The 19,767-nt window shown below is 38.9% G+C and overlaps 1 non-coding gene across 1 annotated transcript; it reads right to left on the bottom strand.

The window, feature by feature from the left end:
* Positions 1-322: 322 nt before the first annotated feature.
* LOC112738568 (small nucleolar RNA R71) lies at positions 323-426 on the bottom strand. Its single transcript, XR_003169522.1, has one exon. It is a non-coding gene; the product is annotated as a small nucleolar RNA R71 (small nucleolar RNA).
* Positions 427-19,767: the final 19,341 nt, after the last annotated feature.

The following is a 19,767-nucleotide window of genomic DNA, read 5'->3' as shown; positions in this document are numbered from 1 at the left end:
TAGCAGCATCCAGAAACCACCCATTCAGGCCAACAATTTTGAGCTCAAACCACAGCTAATATCACTTGTGGAGAATCATTGTTCATTTGGTGGGAGTGCTAATGAAGATCCCAACCAACATCTCACAAAATTCCTGAGAATTTGTGACACTGTGAAGTCCAATGGAGTCCAGGAAGATGCCTATAAACTGCTTTTGTTCCCATTTTCACTTAGGGACAAGGCAGCTAAGTGGCTGGAATCATTCCCAAGGGGGAGTCTAACAACATGGGATGAGGTGGAAAGCAAGTTTCTGGCACGTTTCTACCCCCCACAAAAGGTCAATAGGCTTCGATCTGAGGTTCAGACTTTTAGACAACAAGATGGTGAAACTCTCTACGAGGCATGGGAGAGATTCAAGGATTTGACAAGGAAATGCCCACCAGACATGTTCCATGATTGGGTGCAATTGCATATTTTCTATGATGGACTCTCTTATGAATCAAGGAAGGCTGTAGACCATTCATCAGGAGGTTCATTGAACAGGAAAAAGACTGTGGAAGAGGCCATTGAAGTGATTGAGACAGTGGCTGAGAATGAGTACTACTATGCATCAGAAAGGCACAACACTAAGGGAGTCATGGAGCTGAACCATGTTGATACAATTCTAGCCCAAAACAAGGTGTTTGCCAAGCAACTAGCAGAGCTTACCAGGCAATTAGAAACAAAGCAAGTGGCTGCAATACACACACAAGATCAAGAGGAAGTAAGCATTGAAGGAGGTGATTGGGAAGAGGCCAACTATGTGGGAAACCAACAAAGGCAATCATATGATCCACATTCCAACACTTACAACCCAGGATGGAAAAATTACCCAAACTTTGGGTGGGGAAACCAACAAACCCAACCACAAAACCACAAACCTTACAACCACAACCAACATAAAAATTCCACATACCAAAACTCCAACCAAAGATCATACCAAGCCACACAAAACACTTACTCTCAACCACCATATCATGGCCAAAATAATCAACTTACCCAACCTAATCCGAACCAACAATTTCAAGATCAATTAAACCGGATAGAAGGAATGATGGCAACCATGAGTCAAGACATAATTGAATTGAAAAGCTTCAGGGATGATGTGAGAACTACCTTAAGAAACCATGGTGAAAAACTCAAGAGGATGGAATCTCAAGTAGGAGAGCTATCTCAACAGGCCCCCAAATCAACTGCAGTGTTCCCTAGTGACACAGAAAAGAATCCTAAAGGGGAACAAAAGAGAGTAAGATGGGAAGAATGCAAGGCCATCACCATATTGAAGGAAGTCTCAGAAGAAGAAGGAATCAGGCCCTCAGAGCAGGAGCCAGAAATCTTGAAGGAAGGTGTGGAAGAAGCTAAGCAGGAAAGTGAAACTGAGCAAGCCAAGGAACTGCAAAAAGGCACGATGGAAACATACCAACCAAAAGCACCATTTCCTCAGAGGTTAGGAGGAGGTGAAAAAGGGAAAACCTATTCAAGGTTTTTAGAGACATTTAACTCTCTCCATATCAATATTCCCTTTCTTGAGATTCTCCATCAAATGCCTACACACATCAAGTATTTAAAGGAATTGTTGAGCAAGAAAAGAGTTTTGAAGGGAGGACAAACGGTAACAATGAACAAAGAATGCAGTGCTCTCATCAAGAAGGACACAGTCTCTAAGAAAACAGACCCAGGAAGTTTTCATATCCCTTGCATCATAGGGGAAACAAAAATTGACAGAGGATTCTGTGATCTAGGAGCTAGCATAAATGTGATGCCTCTAACTCTTATGAAGAAGCTACAACTGAATGAGGTGAGATCCACTGATGTAATCATACAACTGGCTGACAAAACTCAGAAGCAAGCTGAAGGGGTAGTTGAAAATGTGCTGGTGAAAGTGGGGGATTATTACTTCCCCACAGACTTTGTCATTGTGGACATGGAGGAAAGCTACTTACACCCTATCATTCTGGGCAGACCATTTCTAGCCACTACTAGAGCGCTCATAGATGTAGAACAAGGAGAGCTAATTCTGAGAATACATGATGAACAGCTCATTTTCAAAGTTTTCAAACCTGCATCTGAGCCTGAACCAGAACCTGAAAAGCCTAAGGATAATAGTAGCCATCTGTGTTTGGAGGAAAGTAATCCAGCAGCTGAAACTCTAAAACAGTCCTTGGAAGGCAAACAAGAGTTGCAAGAGTTAAAACCACAAGAATCAACGGAAACAGATCAGAAGGACCCTCCTGACATAAGGGTCAATGAAGAAATCCTCAAGAGAAAGGGAAGAATAATAGGGAGATTGCCAAGAGGGTGGAGAAACAAGAAAATTCCCACTGAAGGTTTTTCTCCGGGAGATAACGTGATATCAAGTCATTATCTGCTAATCCCACCTGGCCTCAAAACCATTCCTTCCCAGCTCCCTCAAGTGTTCACAATCAGGAAAGTTCTTTCTATGGAACATTTAGAGGTCATGAATGAATCAAGTGGGGACGTTTTCATAGTGAGAGGAGAAGACGTCAAGCACTACAATCCACCCTAACAAGGGACAACCGTCAAGCTAGTGACGTTAAAGAAGCGCTTCATGGGAGGCAACCCATGTTTAATATCCTTATTTTTTTTTTGTTTTGTTTTGTTGTGCATCTAATAAAGCATGGTTTCTTATGCATGAACTTGAATCCTCAGGACAACTGCTGAAAGAGTGCACTAAACATTGCATGTAAAATGCAATTTGTCTCTAAGTTTGGTGTGCCTGAAGGCACCCCAAATTTTATTCAAAGTGCATTCAATTTTTCATTCAAAGTGCACAACCAAAGATTAAGTTTGGTGTTCCTCTTTGAATGCGGTTTATGAAAAGTAAGAAGTTCCTCTGGATTTCAAAATTCATGACAAGTATACCATTCGCATGTTTTAACGCTTTGGTTTCAATTACTTAGGGTAGTAAATTTGTTTAGAATCAAAGAGCCAAGGTGACTATGATTTATTAGAATTAAGCACATTCATTAAGGACAACCAATATGGATTTCATGTCATCAGGAGACTTTACCAAATACTAAGTTTGGAGTCCAAATAATAAGTGTGCATACATATAGAAGTCACGGCTATAAGCTCATGAAGTCAATCATTGATTTACATGTGCAAGTACTATTCATAATTCACATGGACCGAAAAATGATAGCAAACTTGTTTGTTTGTGCAGGTACAAAAGAAAAGACAAAAATGGAGGAAAAAGACAAAGGGAGGTACGGTGCTTGGTCAAAAAGAAAGTTTACAAGTCTTTGAAGCTAACACATGGGAAAAGGAAGTTCTGCAAGAAAAGATTGCTACATGTACAACCTAATGCACCCAGAATACTTCCAAGAAAATGAAAAGCAATTCGTCCTTCTCCCTAATTCATATATTTACCATCAAGACACCCTTCACAAACCACCCTAGCCGTCCATTTTTCACTTAAGGGCCCTATAAAGAACCACTTGGGGAACGAGTTCAACACCACCAAATCTCCTTCATGCACATTTTCTTCATCATAGCACAAACTATCTCTTGTCGAAAACAACCTCCCCACATTTCCAACAACACTTCTTGCTTCACCTTGTCAACTTTAGCTTGTCACTTACCCCAAAACTAAAGAACCAATGGCAGCTTCATCTAGCCACAAAAGAAGAAAAGACAAGCAACCAATGGAGGAGAACAGGGAATTCGATGCAAGGAGATACAAATCAGTTTTCCATGAGATTCAAGCCGAATGGATGAGACCTAAAAGGGTACTAGCTGAGGTTCCCTTTGATCTTGAAAAGGATGAGTTCCCAGGTGTTTGGGAGAAGATCAAAAAGAGGAAGTGGGAGCTCCTGACTAAGCCAATCACTAAAATCAACATCAACTTGGTGAAGGAGTTCTATGCAAATGCAGTGAGGGAAGACTCAACCAAGAAACCCACATACAAAAGCTATGTGAGAGGGGTGGAAGTTGACTTCAGCCCCAAGGCAATCATGAAAACTCTTGGCCTGAAAAACATACATTTCAGCCAAGCAAGTTATGAGGAAAGGATGATAGGAGAACCTGACTACACGACTATTGCTGAAGATCTTTGTGCCATCAGAGCTGAATGGGTGAGAAAAACAAGAGGGGCTCCAAGAGTCTTGAGAAGGGGAGACCTAACACCTGAAGCTAAAGGGTGGTATGCAATAGTTAGGAGATCCATCCTACCCACTGCAAACTCTTCAGAAATAGTCCCTAAAAGAGCCATCTTGCTTCATTGCATTATGGTGGGAGGGGAGATCAAAGTTCATAAACTCATTGCTGAACAGATACAAGAGTTTAGTGAGAAAAGTGACCCTGAATCCTGGCTCCACTTCCCTAGCACCATCATTAGATTATGCATCGATGCCCAAGTACCACTTGAAGATGAAAGACCTAATTGGCTATATCCTGGATTGGCCATAACTGCGTACAGAATGACTCTTGGCCCAACTCCTCCAAGACATACAAGAAGAAGAAATGAAGAAGGGCAACAAGCGGAAGCAGAACAAGAAGCAAAACAAGAAGGACAGGAAGGAGAAGACAGAGAAGAAGAGCAAGAAGAGCAAGCAATTCCAGAAAGAAGACAAAGAATTCCCAGAGACCCCATGGATATGAGCAGAATGCAGGAAATCATGGAAGGAATGTCTCAACAATACATGAGGTCTCAGGAGAGACAAGAGGACTTTCACCTAAAAATGATGGATATGCAAAGGAACTTTGAATCAAGATTCTTAGATCTGCAAAGGGAACAGAATTTACACTTACAGGAATCCTTCAGCCACATATGCCAACACCAAGATGCCAATGTCTTGGCAATCAAGGAAGCCACCACTTTACAAAATGCAAGATACTCAGTCCAAGCTGATTACAACATCAGTTCGCAAATCAAGCTTAACTACATAGGGGAACATCTACACAAGATGGACCCAGCATTCCCAGCTTTTGATGAGTATTTCAAAGGGAGGAAAGAAGGAGAAATAAACAAGGCAATGATCCTTGAAAAAGGAGTGGAAGAAACGATGAAAAAAGCTGGATTCTGGAAAAAGCTCATGAGAAAAGACAAAGGAAGCACAAGTGGTCAAAAAGAGGCAGGAAGCAAGAAGAAGCAGGATCCCAAGAATTAAGAAGAACCAAGCAATAAATAAGAGGTGGTCTCGTTCCTTAATAATCAAATGATAATTGGTGGATTGTCTTTATGAGCTTTCTTTCATCATAAGTCATTTAAGTGTTATGTGGAGTTTTTTTTTTTTTTTTTTTTTTTTTTTTTTTTTTTTAGTATGAGTGTCTGTTTATTGTTTTGAATAAAATGAATGCCTAGATGTTTGGATTTAACTTCACCTTCTTAAACAAGTGCTTGCCATGCTTGTTCTGTTTCCAAAAAAATAAAAGAAAAGTTTGAACAAAAGTAACTTGGCTCAATTAGTGACAAATCAAGTAGAATTAAGTGGTGGTATGCATGCTTGATTGTTTAGTCAGATCACTGGAATTAGAGTGTAGAATTATCATTTTTTGTGTAGAAATTGAAAACTGTCTATGGATCTTGATGAATAAATGTCTTTGGCCATGAAAAAGAAAGAAAAAGAAGAAGAAAAAGCCACTGAAAAAGGGTAACCAAAAAGCAAGAAAATTGAGAAAATAAGCTAGGCACCAATGGTTTGAACTTCTGAGACAAATGCCTGTGGTGTTTATGTATTAAGGATATGCTTGGATGAATAGGTTCTGAGGAGTGTTTCAACACTTGGTAACTTGGGTTAACTAACCCGGGATTATCAACCAAAAGTCCATTATCAAGAGCAACCTAAATACAAAACATTTAGTCACACAAAGAGGTGCTGGGCACCAATGTCTCAAGAAGAAATGTGAACTAAAATGCCTGGAGTGGATATGTGTAGTGCACTGATAAGAAAAAGAAAATGCCAAAGGCTTGTGCAACACATGACACTAAGCAAACAAGGAGCAAAGAAGCTCTAAGAAAAAGAAAAGAAAAACAAAGAAGAGAAGTGCCAAGGACATAAGAATAACAAGAGGCCATAGCAGTGTTTGATGGATGCAAGGAAAAAGTGATAATCTTACCTGATAAGAATGAAAAAGTGATGCTGCAACTTTCTGCATAAAACCCTTCTGATGAACTTCAAATGCTTGCTAATATAGCCAATGTAATTGCTTTCTGTTTCATACTTTCTTCTCAAATAACTCAGGACTTGCTTAGGGACAAGCAAGTATTAAGTTTGGTGTTGTGATGCCAAGGCATCTTAGGCTAGTTTCACTAGTATTTTTCTGTTAGTTTTAGTGGTTTTATGCATTTTCTTGAGCTTAAAGTAACCAAGAATGGTTAAAAGAATAACAAAGCAATGAACCATCCAAACAATATGATTTTGATGCAAATTCCATGAGTTTTAGTTATATTACTTGAATGCTATGAATGGAAGATTTCTCATGAAATTTTGTAAGACTTTGATGCAATTGTTTGGATGATTTCAGGGAAGAAGAGGCTAGGCAAGGAAGCAACAAAGTCAATAAAGGAAGCTTGAATATCACATGTGGAGTTTAAGTTCCAGTTTAAGCCTAAACTGGAGCTTAAACGCCAGAATCATGAAGGCTAAGAAATGCTGAAACTGAAGTTTAACCTCCAGTTTAACCTTAAACTGGAGGTTAAACGCCAGAATGAAAGTCTCACCAAAGAAGCATTCCACGTTTAACCTCCAGTTTAACCTTAAACTGGAGGTTAAACGCCAGAAATGGGAAGTGCACCAGGGAGCCATTTCCACGTTTAAGCTCCAGTTTGACCTTAAACTGGAGCTTAAACGTGTTCGACCAAGTTTTCTCCTCCAGGGTTGCTTTCTCCATTTCCACGTTTAAGCTCCAGTTTAACCTTAAACTGGAGCTTAAACGTGTTCGACACCTCCAGGGCTACATTTCTCAGCTTCCACGTTTAAGCTCCAGTTTAACCTTAAACTGGAGCTTAAACGTGTTCGACCTCCAGGATGCCTTCTTCCATTTCCACGTTTAAGCTCCAGTTTAACCTTAAACTGGAGCTTAAACGTGTTCGACCTCCAGGGCTGCCCTTTCTATCTCCACGTTTAAGCTCCAGTTTAACCTTAAACTGAAGCTTAAACGTGGAAATGGAAGAAGGCAGCCCTGGAGGGTAACTTAGTCGAACACGTTTAAGCTTCAGTTTAACCTTAAACTGAAGCTTAAACGTGCTTCCACAAAAGCATCACTGGAAGTGTCTGGCGTTTAAGCTGCAGTTTAAGCTTAAACTGCAACTTAAACGCCACTCTTGGAAAAGGTTTCTGGGCCAAAAATATTGCGGTTTAAGTTAGTATTTGAGCACAAACATTAACTTAAACTTACTCTGGTATGAAACCCAATTGAATATCATGGTTTATGGGATTGGGCCTGAAGGATTGATGAGTCTGAAATTTCAATTTATTGAGTCATGTGTCATTATTTGATTATCACTAAGTTGGCTCAATGAATGTTACAGAATTTGGATCAACAGCCTCATCAAGATTATGGATCATAAACCCAAGGCAAAAGGAAAGCATGGAGAGGCCTCAAAGCCCAAGAAACACAACAGAAGCTCAATATAGAAAGTGTATAAATAGGATAGAATTGAAGTTAGGAAGGACCTGGACTTTCACTTTTAGCTAGTTTTCATATCTTTGTAATTGAATTCAGAGCTATGACTCACTAAACCCCCTTTCATTGGGTTAGGGAGCTCTATTGTAATTCAATGAATCAATAATAGTTTATCTTCTTCTTCAATCTTTTCTCTTGAATTTTGTTAGAAAGCTTCTCGATCTAATTCCATTGGGTAGTTGTCTTGGGAAAGAAACTACCCATAATTGGAATCCTTCGGAACCTTGGGAAAGGAATGGAGGATTCATGCTAGAGAAGCTTTCTCACAGTGAATTGGATTGGGGTTTGGATGGATATTGTGACATGTAATCCTACCAAATTGTGGTTCATGAAACTGTGTGGTATAATCAGTGATCGAGCATCATCTCTTCTTATGAACACTTAAACCAAGGGATTGGGAATTTGTTCGTTTTTAGAGAGAATTGGTGAGCCAAGGGATTGGGATCCAATCATATAAGATTGCCAAGCAAAATTCAATGAATGCATTGCTTGAGGAAGAGATAAACATGTTTTGATTCGGAGATCTCAATATCTCCTATAACCCAATGAATTCCCCATTTCTGATTTCCACTTTCTCTTTACATTCTGCAACTCAATTCATGCAATCACCCCCATTCCCTTTTAATTTCAGCAATTTAGCTTTTGCTCTTTAATTCATGCAACTTAAGATTCCGCCATTTCAATTTCTTGTCATTTACTTTTCCCGCCAATTTTACATTCCGCAATTCTCATCTAAATCTTGATTCCGCTCAACTAGAACATACTTCTAATCCGAATTGCTCATTCAACCAATCCTTGTGGGATTCGACCTCACTCTATTGTGAGTTTTTACTTGACGATAACCGGTGCACTTGCCGGAAGGAATTTTGCCGATCGTGTAATTTCCTAAATCGTAGCATAACAAGTTTATGCGCATCAGCATCCACCAGTGCGTCGATACTTGGGAGTGGATAAGGATCTTTTGGGCAGGCATTGTTGAGATCGGTGTAATCGGTGCACATTCGTCACTTCCCATTAGATTTTTTCACCAAGACGACGTTGGCTAGCCATAGTAGGTACTTGACTTCTCTTATGAATCCTGCCTCCAGTAGCCCTTGTACCTGTTCTTCCACAGCTTGAGATCGTTTTGGCCCAAGTTTTCTTCGTCTCTGCTGTATTGGCCAAGATCCTGGATAGACCGCCAACTTGTGGCACATTAGTTTGGGGTCTATGCCTCGCATGTCTGCAGGTTTCCATACAAAGAGATCGACATTATCTCGTAAGAACAGAATCAGTGATTCTTTTGCGCCTCCTCGTAGGATCGTGCCAATATTAGTTGTTTTGTCCGAGGTGTCTCCGATCTGGACTTTCTCTACTTCACCTTCGGGCTGTGGACGAAGTTCTTCTCGTCTCTGAACTCCACCAAGCTCAATTGTATGGAATTCTTCTCCTCTGCCTCTGAGGTTTAGGCTTTCGTTATAACAGCGGCGTGCCATCTTTTGATCTATTTTTATTGTAGCTATCCCTTCTGCAGTTGGAAATTTCATGCATAGATGCGGAATTGAGACTATTGCACCAAGTTGATTTAAGGTTGTCCGTCCTATTAAGGCATTGTAGGTTGAACTCACGTCGACCACGATGTAGTCTATTTTGAGTGTTCTAGATTGGTTTCCTTTTCCGAAGGTTGTATGTAGTGGCACATATCCCAATGGATGTATCGGGGTATCTCCCAGTCCGAACAGGCTGTTTGGGTATGCTTTAAGCTCTTTTTCTTCTAAGTCGAGCTTGTCGAAGGCAGTTTTGAATAAGATGTCGGCGGAGCTCCCTTGGTCTATTAATGTGCGGTGGAGATTGGCATTTTCCAGTATGATGGTGATGACCATGGGATCGTCGTGTCCCGAGATGATACCAGATGCATCTTCCTTGGTGAACGTAATTGCAGGGATGTCGGGTGCTTCTTCCTTTCCTTCGACATGATATACTTCTTTAAGATATCTTTTGCGGGATGATTTGGAGATTCCTCCTCCTGCAAATCCTCCGTGTATCATACAAACATGTCTTTCTGGTGTACGAGGTGATCGCTCGGTTCGCCCGGCCTCTTCATCCCTCCTCCTTTTTCTTTGCTCATCGTCTCGGGTGGCCAAATACCGATCTAGTTTTCCTTCTCTTACTAACTTTTCTATGATGTTCTTTAGATCGAAGCATTCGTTGGTGGAATGTCCACGGACACGATGGTATTCGCAATACTTGTTTCGGTTTCCTCCTCCTCTTTTGCCTTTGAGTGGTCGAGCTGGGGATATTTTTTCTGTGTGGCAGACTTCTTTGTACACATCCACAAGAGACACCCGAAGGGGGATGTAATTATGATATTTTTTAATTTTTTTCCCATGTTGGTCTTCCTTCTTTTTGGGCTCTTTATCTTTATCTCGGTAGGAGAATCCGGATTTTGAGGTTTCTCATAGCCGAGAGTTTTCTTCCATGTTGATATACTTCTCCGCCAGTTCTTGCACTTCGTCCAGGGATGTGGGGTATTTCTTTGATATAGATTGACTGAAAGGTCCCTCTCGTAGACCATTGATGAGGCCCATGATGGCGGCCTCTGTTGGTAAACTTTGTATGTCTAGGCATGTTTTGTTGAATCTCTCCATGTAGTTGCGAAGACTTTTCCGATCTCCTTGCTTGATTCCTAGTAGACTGGGGGCGTACTTAGCTTTGTCTTTTTGGATGGAGAATCTGGCCAGGAACTTTTTGACTAGATCATCAAAGCTTGAGATGGACTTTGGAGGTAGGTTGTCGAACCATCTGATTGCTGTCTTTGTGAGAGTTGTTGGAAAAGCTTTGCAACGGACTGCATCTGAGGCGTCGGTGAGGTACATTCTACTTCTGAAATTGCTGAGGTCTGCCTGCCATTTCTGGCGTTTAATGCCCAGAATGCTGCCAGACTGGGCGTTAAACACCCATTCTGCTATCCTTACTAGCGTTTAAATGCCAGTAAGCCTGTCCTCCAGAGTGTGCTGTTTTTTATGCTGTTTTTGATTTTGCTTTAATTCTGCAGTTGTTTTTATGACTTCACATGATCATCTACCTAAAGAAAACATAAAATGACAATGGAATATAAATAAATAAATATAATTAAATAACATTGGGTTGCCTCCCAATAAGCGCTTCTTTAATGTCAATAGCTTAACGGTGAGCTTTTAGAGTGCTTCACAGAGACTCAGAGCTTAATGGTGGCCTCCCAACACCAAACTTAGAAGTTGAGTGTAGGGGCTCTGTTTTACTCTGTATTGAGAGAAGTTTTTCTTGCTTCCTCTTCATGGTTAGAGAGGAAGATCCTTGAGCCTTAAACACAAGGTAGTCCTCATTCAATTGAAGGACTAACTCTCCTCTATTCACATCAATCACAGCTCTTGCTGTGGCTAGGAAGGGTCTTCCAAAGATGATGGATTCATCCTCATCCTTCCCAGTGTCTAGGATTATGAAGTCAGCAGGAATGTACAAGTCTTCAACTTTCACTAAGACATCCTCTATAAGTCCATAAGCCTGTTTCATTGATTTGTCTGCCATCTCTAGTGAGATTTTTGCAACTTGTACCTCAAAGATCCCCAGTTTCTCAATTACAGAGAGTGACATGAGGTTTATTCCTGACCCCAGATCACACAGAGCCTTCTCAAAGGTCATGGTGCCTATGGTACAGGGTATTAAGAACTTTTCGGGATTCGGTTTCTTCTGAGGTAATTTCTGTTGAACCAATGCATTCAGTTCATTGATGAGCAATTGAGGTTCATCCTCCCAAGTCTCATTACCATATAACTTGGTATTCAGCTTCATGATTGCTCCTAGATACTGAGCAACTTGCTCTTCAACAATATCTTCATCCTCTTCAGAAGAGAAATACTCATCAGAGCCCATGAATGGCAACAGTAAGTTCAGTGGAATCTCTATGGTCTCTATATGAGCTTCAGATTCCTTTGGTTCCTCAATAGGTAACTCCTTAGTGGTCAGTGGACGTCCATTGAGGTCTTCCTCACTGAAAATCACTGCCTCTTCCTCCTTTATAGGTTCGGCCTCTTTGGTTATATTGATGGCCTAGCACTCTCTCTTTGGATTCTCTTCTGTATTTCTTGGGAGAGTACTAGGAGAAATTTCAGTAACTCTTTTACTCAGTCGACCTACTTGTGCCTCCAAATTTCTGATGGAGGACCTTGTTTCAGTCATGAAACTGAGAGTGGTCTTAGATAGATCAGAGACTATGGCTGCTAAGTCAGAGAAGTTCTGCTTAGAATTCTCTGTCTGCTGCTCAAAAGATGATGAAAAAGACTTGCTATTGCCAAACCTATTTCTCCCACCATTATTATTATTAAAGCCTTGATGAGGCTTCTGTTGATCCTTCCATGAGAGATTTTGATGATTTCTCCTTGAAGGATTATAGGTGTTTTCATAGGATTCTCCCATATAATTCACCTCTTCCATTGCAATATTTTCAGGGTCATAAGCTTCTTCTTCAAAGGAAGCTTCTTTAGTACTGCCGGATGTAGCTTGTATTCCAGTCAGATTTTGAGAAATCATATTGACTTGCTGAGTCAATATTTTATTCTGAGCCAATATGGCATTCAGAGTATCAATCTCAAGAACTCCTTTCTTCTGAGTTATCCCATTATTCATAGGATTTCTTTCAGAAGTGTACATGAACTGGTTATTTGCAACCATTTCAATGAGTTCCTGGGCTTCTGTAGGCATTTTCTTCAGATGAAGAGATCCACCAGCAGAGTGGTCCAATGACATCTTGGAGAATTCAGACAGACCATCATAGAATATACATAAGATGCTCCATTCTAAAAGCATGTCAGAAGGACACCTTCTGATCAATTGCTTGTATCTTTTCCAAGCTTCATAGAGGGATTCACCTTCCTTCTGTCTGAAGGTTTGGACTTTCACTCTAAGCTTGCTCAACTTTTGAGGTGAAAAGAATTTGGCCAAGAAAGCATTGACCAACTTTTCCCAAGAGTTCAGGCTTTATTTAGGTTGTGAGTCCAACCATATCCTAGCTCTGTCTCTTACAGCAAAGGGGAAAAACATAAGTCTGTAGACTTCGAGATTAACCCTATTGGTCTTAACAGTGTCACAAATTTGCAAGAATTCAGCTAAGAACTGATGAGGATCTTCCAATAGAAGTCCATGAAACTTGCAATTCTGCTGCATTAGAGAAAGTAATTGAGGCTTAAGCTCAAAGTTGTTTGCTCCAATTGCAGGAATTGAGATTCTTCTTCCATAGAAGTCAGAAGTTGGTGCAGTAAAGTCACCAAGCATCTTCCTTGCATCTCCACCATTGTTGTTATTTTCGACTGCCATGTCTTCTTCTTTTTCGAAAATTTCTGTTAGGTTCTCTCCAGAGTTTTGTACTTTAGCTTCTGTTAGCTTCCTCTTCAGAGTCCTTTCAGGTTCAGGATCAGCTTCAATAAGAATTTCTTTATCCTTGTTCCTGCTCATATGAAAAAGAATAAAACAGAAAAGAAGAGAAATCCTCTATGTCACAGTATAGAGATTCCTTTATGTGAGTAAAAGAATGGAAGAATAGAAGAATGAGGTAGAGAGGGAATAAGAGGAATTCAAACACAGAGAGACGGAGAGGGTTTGAATTATGAGTAGAAGAGAAGTGTTAGTAAATAAATAAATAAATAGAAAGAGATGAGGGAGAGAATTCGAATATTAATTAAAAGAAAAGAAAAAATCTTTTTGTTTTTATTTTAATTAATTAAGTTAGAATTCGAAATTATTAAAAGAAATAGAATAAAATTAGAATTTAAAACAATTAGTTAATTAAAAAGAATTTTGAAAAAGTGGTTAGTGATTTTCGAAAATTAGAAGTGAAAAAGTAGTTAGGTGGTTTTGAAAAAGATATGAAATAGTAAACTTTTAAAATCAAAGAAAAAGTCAAGTAGTTAATTGAAAAAGATTTGAAAATAAATAAGAAGTTAGAAAAGATTTTGAAATTAAATTTTGAAAAAGATATGATTAAAATTTAAAAAGATTTGATTTTTAAAATTAAAGTTGATGACTTGACTAACAAGAAACTAAAAGATATGATTCTAGAATTTAAAGATTGAACATTTATTAACAGGAAAGTAACAAACTTGAAATTTTTGAATCAAAACATTAATTATTAGTAAAGTTTTCGAAAATATGAAATAAAAATAAGAAAAAAATTTTGAAAATTTATTTTGTAGAATTTTCGAAAAACATGAAAGAAAAATGAAAAAGATTTGATTTTGAAAAAAGATTTGAAAAGATAAAATTTTTAATTTGAAATTTTGACTTGACTAACAAGAAACAACTAAAATTTGAAATTTTTTTGACTAAGTCAACCCAAAATTTCGAAATTTATGAGTAAAATAAGGGAAAGATATTATTTTTGATTTTTTTGAATTAAGGAAGAAAGAGAAAAACAGCAAAAAGACACATGACATAAGAATTTAATATCAAAACAAATAATGCATGCAAGAACACTTTGAATGTCAAGATGAACACCAAGAACACTTTGAAGATCATGATGAACATCAAAAACATATTTTTGAAAGTTTTTAAGAGAAACACATGCAAGACACCAAACTTAAAAATTTTTAATGTTCAGACACTATGAATTCGAAGATGCATATGAAAAACAACAAAAAACACAAAATAAGAAAAATTAAAGATCAAACAAGAAAAATCATCAAGAACAACTTGAAGATCAAAGAAGAACACAATGCATGAATTTTCGAAAATTTTAAGAAAAATAAAAAACATGCAATTGACACCAAATTTAAAATTTGACACAAGACTCAAACAAGAAACATAAAAATATTTTTTTTTGGTTTTATGATTTTATTATTATTTTTTTGTATTTTTCGAAAATTATTTTGGAAAAAGAGAATAAAGAAATTCAAAATTTTTAATAAGAATTCCAGGATTCGTGCAATGTTAGTCTAAAGCTTCGGTCAAAAGAATTAGACATGGCCAAATGGCCAGCCAAGCTTTAGCAGAGCATTACATACAACAACCAAATAGATAGGAATCCTGCAAAGATAAGTGGAAACCTCAATCCAAAAGATTAAACATGGCTTAACAGCCAGCCAGGCTTCAACATATCTCATGAAACTCTAGAATTCATTCTTAAAATTTTTGAATGATGATTTTCGAAAACACACTTTTTTTTTTATTTTTCGAAATTAAAAATAAAAGGCTTAAACATAAAAACAAAATTACCTAATCTAAGCAACAAGATGAACCGTCAGTTGTCCAAACTCGAACAATCCCCGGCAACGGCGCCAAAAACTTGGTGCACGAAATTGTTATTCAAACTTTTCACAATTCCGCACAACTAACCAAGTAGTGCACTGGGTCGTCCAAGTAATACCTTACATGAGTAAGGGTCGATCCCACGGAGATTGTCAGCTTGAAGCAAGTTATGGTCATCTTGTAAATCTCAGTCATGCGGATTCAAATGGTTATGAGGTTTAGATAATTAAAAGATAAATAAAACATAAAATAAAATAAGATACTTATGTGATTCATTGGTGGGAATTTCAGATAAGCGTTTGGAGATGCTTTGTTGCTTCTAAACCTCTGCTTTCCTATTGTCTTTTTCCAACCATGCGTGCTCCCTTCCATGGCAAGCTGTATGATCCTCTCGGATGAAAAATACCAGGTACGATCTTTTCACGGCTAATCAACCGTCAGATTTCTCCTCTCGGATGAAAAATACCAGGTACAGCTACCGCACGACTAATCATCTGTCGGTTCTCACTAGCGTCGGAATAGGACCCTTATCCTTTTGCACACTGTCACTGCACCCAACATCCGTAAGTTTGAAGTTCGTCACAGTCATCCCTTCCCAGATCCTACTCAGAATACTACAGACAAGGTTTTGACTTTTCGGATCTCAGGAATGGCTGCCAATGGTTCTAGCCTATCCCACGAAGATCCTAATCTCACGGACTCGGTCTGTGTATTAGAGACCCAAGAGAATATTGATAAACCACTATTTTATGGTTTATCTTGTACTCAATTGAGTGGTTTTTATTAACTCTTTACCCACTTATTCATACTATTTGCATGGTTTTATATTTCCTTCCAAATTATGTGTTTTGATTGAAAACATGTTTCTTTGATCTTATATTTGCTTATTATTAATCCTCTCTTATTACCATTAGATGCCTTGATATGTGTGTTAAGTGTTTTCAGATATTATAAGGCAGGAATGGCTTGGAGGATGGAAAGGAAGCATGCAAAAGTGGAAGGAATACAAGAAGTTGGAGAAATTGCTAAGCTGTCTAGCCTGACCTCTTCGCACTCAAACAGCTATAACTTTAGCTACAGAGGTCCAAACGACGCGGTTCCAGTTGCGTTGGAAAGCTAACGTCCGGGGCTTCGATTTGATATATAATATGCTATAGTTCCCTGACGCTAGGCGACGCGACCGCATGATCCATGCGGCCGCGTCGCAGTGACGGAAATCAGCGTGTTTGAATTCTTCTCCAGCGATTTTCGGGCTGTTTTCGACCCAGTTCGCGACCCAGAAAACACAGATTAGAGGCTATAAAGTTGGGGATTGCATCCATTCATAGGGAGGCTCTCATATTCACCATTTTAGGAGTAGATGTAGTTTTTAGAGAGAGAGGTTCTCCCCTCTCTCTTAGGATTAGGATTTAGGATTTCTCTTAGTTTTAGGAGTGACTCTCAATCCCAGGTTCTTTATTTTTATTTATTTTTCTAATTTAATTTATGAACTCTTCCATGTTACATTTGATGTCTTTATTATAGTTAATTGAGGTATTCCAGACTTATGATTGCTTTCTTTAATTTATTAAAGTTCTCGATTTATCCAAATTATTTTCATTCAAGTAGAATTTCTCCCCTTTTGGCTTTGGTTAAATAATTGGTGACTCTTGAGTTATCAAACTCATTGTTGATTGAGAATTGGAATTCTTCAAGAATTAATTCATCCACTTAACTTACCTTCATAGTTAGAGGTTAATAAAGCGGGAGAAAAAATCCAATTCTCATTACAATTGATAAGGATAACTGGGATAGGACCTCCAGTCTTCATACCTTGCGAAGAGTTTATTTTATTATTACTATTTTATTTTATTCTTTTTGTACAACATACTGCTTCCTTACTTCCAAAACCCCCAATTTACAATCTTCATAACCAATAATAAGAACATACCTCTCTGCAATTCCTTGAGAAGACGACCCGAGGTTAAATACTCGGTTATCAATTTTAAAAGGGGTTTGTTACTTGTGACAACCAAAACGTTTGTACGAAGGGATTTTCGTTGGTTTAGAGTCTATATCTACAATGCGACTGTTTTTATGACATTCTTTACTGGCAAAAATTCTAACGTCAAAATGGCGCCGTTGCCGGAGAATTGCAAACGTGTGCCTTATTATTGGTTATTATAAATATTTGCTTTTTGATTTGTTTTTATTTTATTTTTATTAAATTAAGAGGTTATTGATTTTTATTTTAAAATTTTTATCTTATCTTATCTTATTTCAAAAGTCAAATTTCAAAATTCAAATTTAAAATTTTTTTAAAAATTCAAATTTAAAAAATTTTCAAAAATTCAAATTTCAAAAATTTAAAATTCAAAATTTCAAAAATTTAATTTTCAATTTCAAAATTTAAATAACCTTTTAATTTAAATTTATTTTTTATTTTTATTTTTAATTTTTATTTACTACTATGAACTCTCACCCCTTTGGCTATGAGTCTGGTTACAATAATGTTGCAGGAAGAAGAAATTACAATGAGAACAGGCATCAAGGTTGGAACAATCAAAGATGGGAGGAGCCACAAGGATTTGATCAACCCTCATGGCAACAACCACCTCCAGTAAACTATCAACAACCACCACCATATGCCTATGAACCCTTTCCTCAACACAACTTTGAACTACCACACTCACAAGCCAACTACCACCATTCACCTCCATATGACCCTAACCCTCAACCACCATACCAACCACCTTATGAGCCATATGAACCATATATAGAACCACCCCAATTCCAATCCAATCACTCCCAACCACCACCACTTTCTTTTGTATCATGTCCAAGTCCGGCAACCCGAGAAGCAGAGGTTCGCCTAAGGGAAACAGTAATTAAATTTCAGGAAACCGTTCAACAACTGGAGCAAGTAGTAATTCAATGGGCTTCTAGGCGCTCAAATACACAAGGATCAGCCACAGCCCCATGTGGACAGTCTAGTGAAGAGCGTAGCATGAAGGAGATACCAGAAACCTCAGTGGACAAGACAGAGAATGAATTCGTACTAGAACAAGTAGAAGAAGCTGTCATTGTTCAAGAAGAAGAGTTGGTTGAAGACTTAGGAGATGCAGAACCTCCATAGGAAAGTCCAGTCATAGAACCTCTTTCCAAGATGGTTGAATTTGATGCTGAGGAGGGTGTACAATCTCCAAGGCATATCACAGTTGAAGACTTGGAAGAGGTTGATCAAGTGATGGAGATTCAACAAGAAGAAGCACAGCCTCCTATGCCCTTGGATAGCAATGAAGAGGAGATTGAATTGGAAGAAAGCTACCAAGAAGAAGAGGTTGAAATTGAAGAAGCTTGCAAAGAGGTGGTAGTTATCAGAAAAGAGCACAAGGGAGTGGAGCTTGCAATTTCATTAAAAACCCCTCCCCCTAAGTTGCCATCATCCTTCACAACATTCAAGTGGGTAAAATTCATATCCCATAGCTTTCTAATCCCACTTGAATATGGGCTACTGGAGACGGATGGTCAACTTAGAGCTCTTTGTGATATTAAGAGTAAGAGGAAGATGGCCAGTGGTAAGAATTGTCCTGCAAGGTTCATCATGGTTGGAAGCTTTAAGTTCAAACGCAAGGGTTGGTATAAAGCTCAACTGAATGGGTCTAGGAAGCTGTTTGGTCGCTGCAATGAGAATTCAGATCACCTTTCACCCGGCTGGAAAAATGCAGATCGAGACAAAAATGGGTGTAAAAGTAAAGTTTGGGATCCTGGAATCTGTTCTGGCATTTGTCACCCTGGGAGCCTAAGAATCTGTTTGAAGCTTCTTAAGGGCTTTACATGCTTAGTTTGGGACCCCGGAGGACACTGGAATCACAAACATTGGTGAAGATTCCTGGATGAGTTCAAGCACAAGTCACCATAACAGGAAGCTCGCCAAATGTCCAACTTAAGGACTTTAACTAAAAGTGCTAGGTGGGAGACAACCCACTATGGTATAATCGTTCCTTTTTCATTTTTATTTAGTTTTATTTGTTTTCTAGTTTTATTTTATTTTATTATATTGAACCTGAAGTTTTGCATCACATTCATATTAACACTCTGCATTTTTCAGATTACAAAAAAAAAAAGCGAGCACGCGACGCGACCGCATCAGCGACGCGTCCGCGTCAAAAGGAGATGGGAGACAATATTAATATGAACAGAGAGTTTCGCAGCAGCAGCGCTGGAGGCGTGCCAATGGCACAAATCACCCCACGCGACCGCGTCATATGGGAATAATGGCCTCCCACGCGGCCGCGTGACCTGAAATCGGCATAAAAAGGGTGTATGGCAGAGAGTTATACTGGAATTGGGCTGGACCCGTGCTAGTAGCACAAGCCCTACCACGCGAACGCGTCACCCACGCGTTCACGTCATATTGGAAATAAGGCCACCCGAGCGATCGCGTCGACCACGCGACCCCGTCACCCTGGATTTTGGCAATACTGAGTTTTGAACAGAGAGTTGTGCGACCGCGAGGCTGCACTTGCGCCACTAGCACAAATCGAGTCACGCGATCGCGTGCCCCACGCGTCCGCGTCACCCAACCTTATCGCGCACCACACGACCGCGCCATCCACGCGACCGCGTCGCTAGCGTCGCACAACATATCCAGATTAGTGCCAATTTTCTTATCTTCTCTTTTCTAATCCTAATTTCTTCCTTCTCTCTCCTTTCTCACTTTCTTTTTTCTTCTCATCCTTTTTCCCTCTCATTTTATTTTACTTCATTTATTTGCATATTTCATTCATTGCATTATTCTAATTGGTGTTGGAGTTTTATTTGGATAAATGCCTTATTTCATTTGAGCACGTGGCTACTCGGAGA

This window comes from Arachis hypogaea, chromosome 13 (assembly GCF_003086295.3).
Source record: "Arachis hypogaea cultivar Tifrunner chromosome 13, arahy.Tifrunner.gnm2.J5K5, whole genome shotgun sequence".
Lineage (NCBI taxonomy): Eukaryota > Viridiplantae > Streptophyta > Magnoliopsida > Fabales > Fabaceae > Arachis > Arachis hypogaea.
This window is presented reverse-complemented; position numbering and strand designations above follow the sequence as displayed.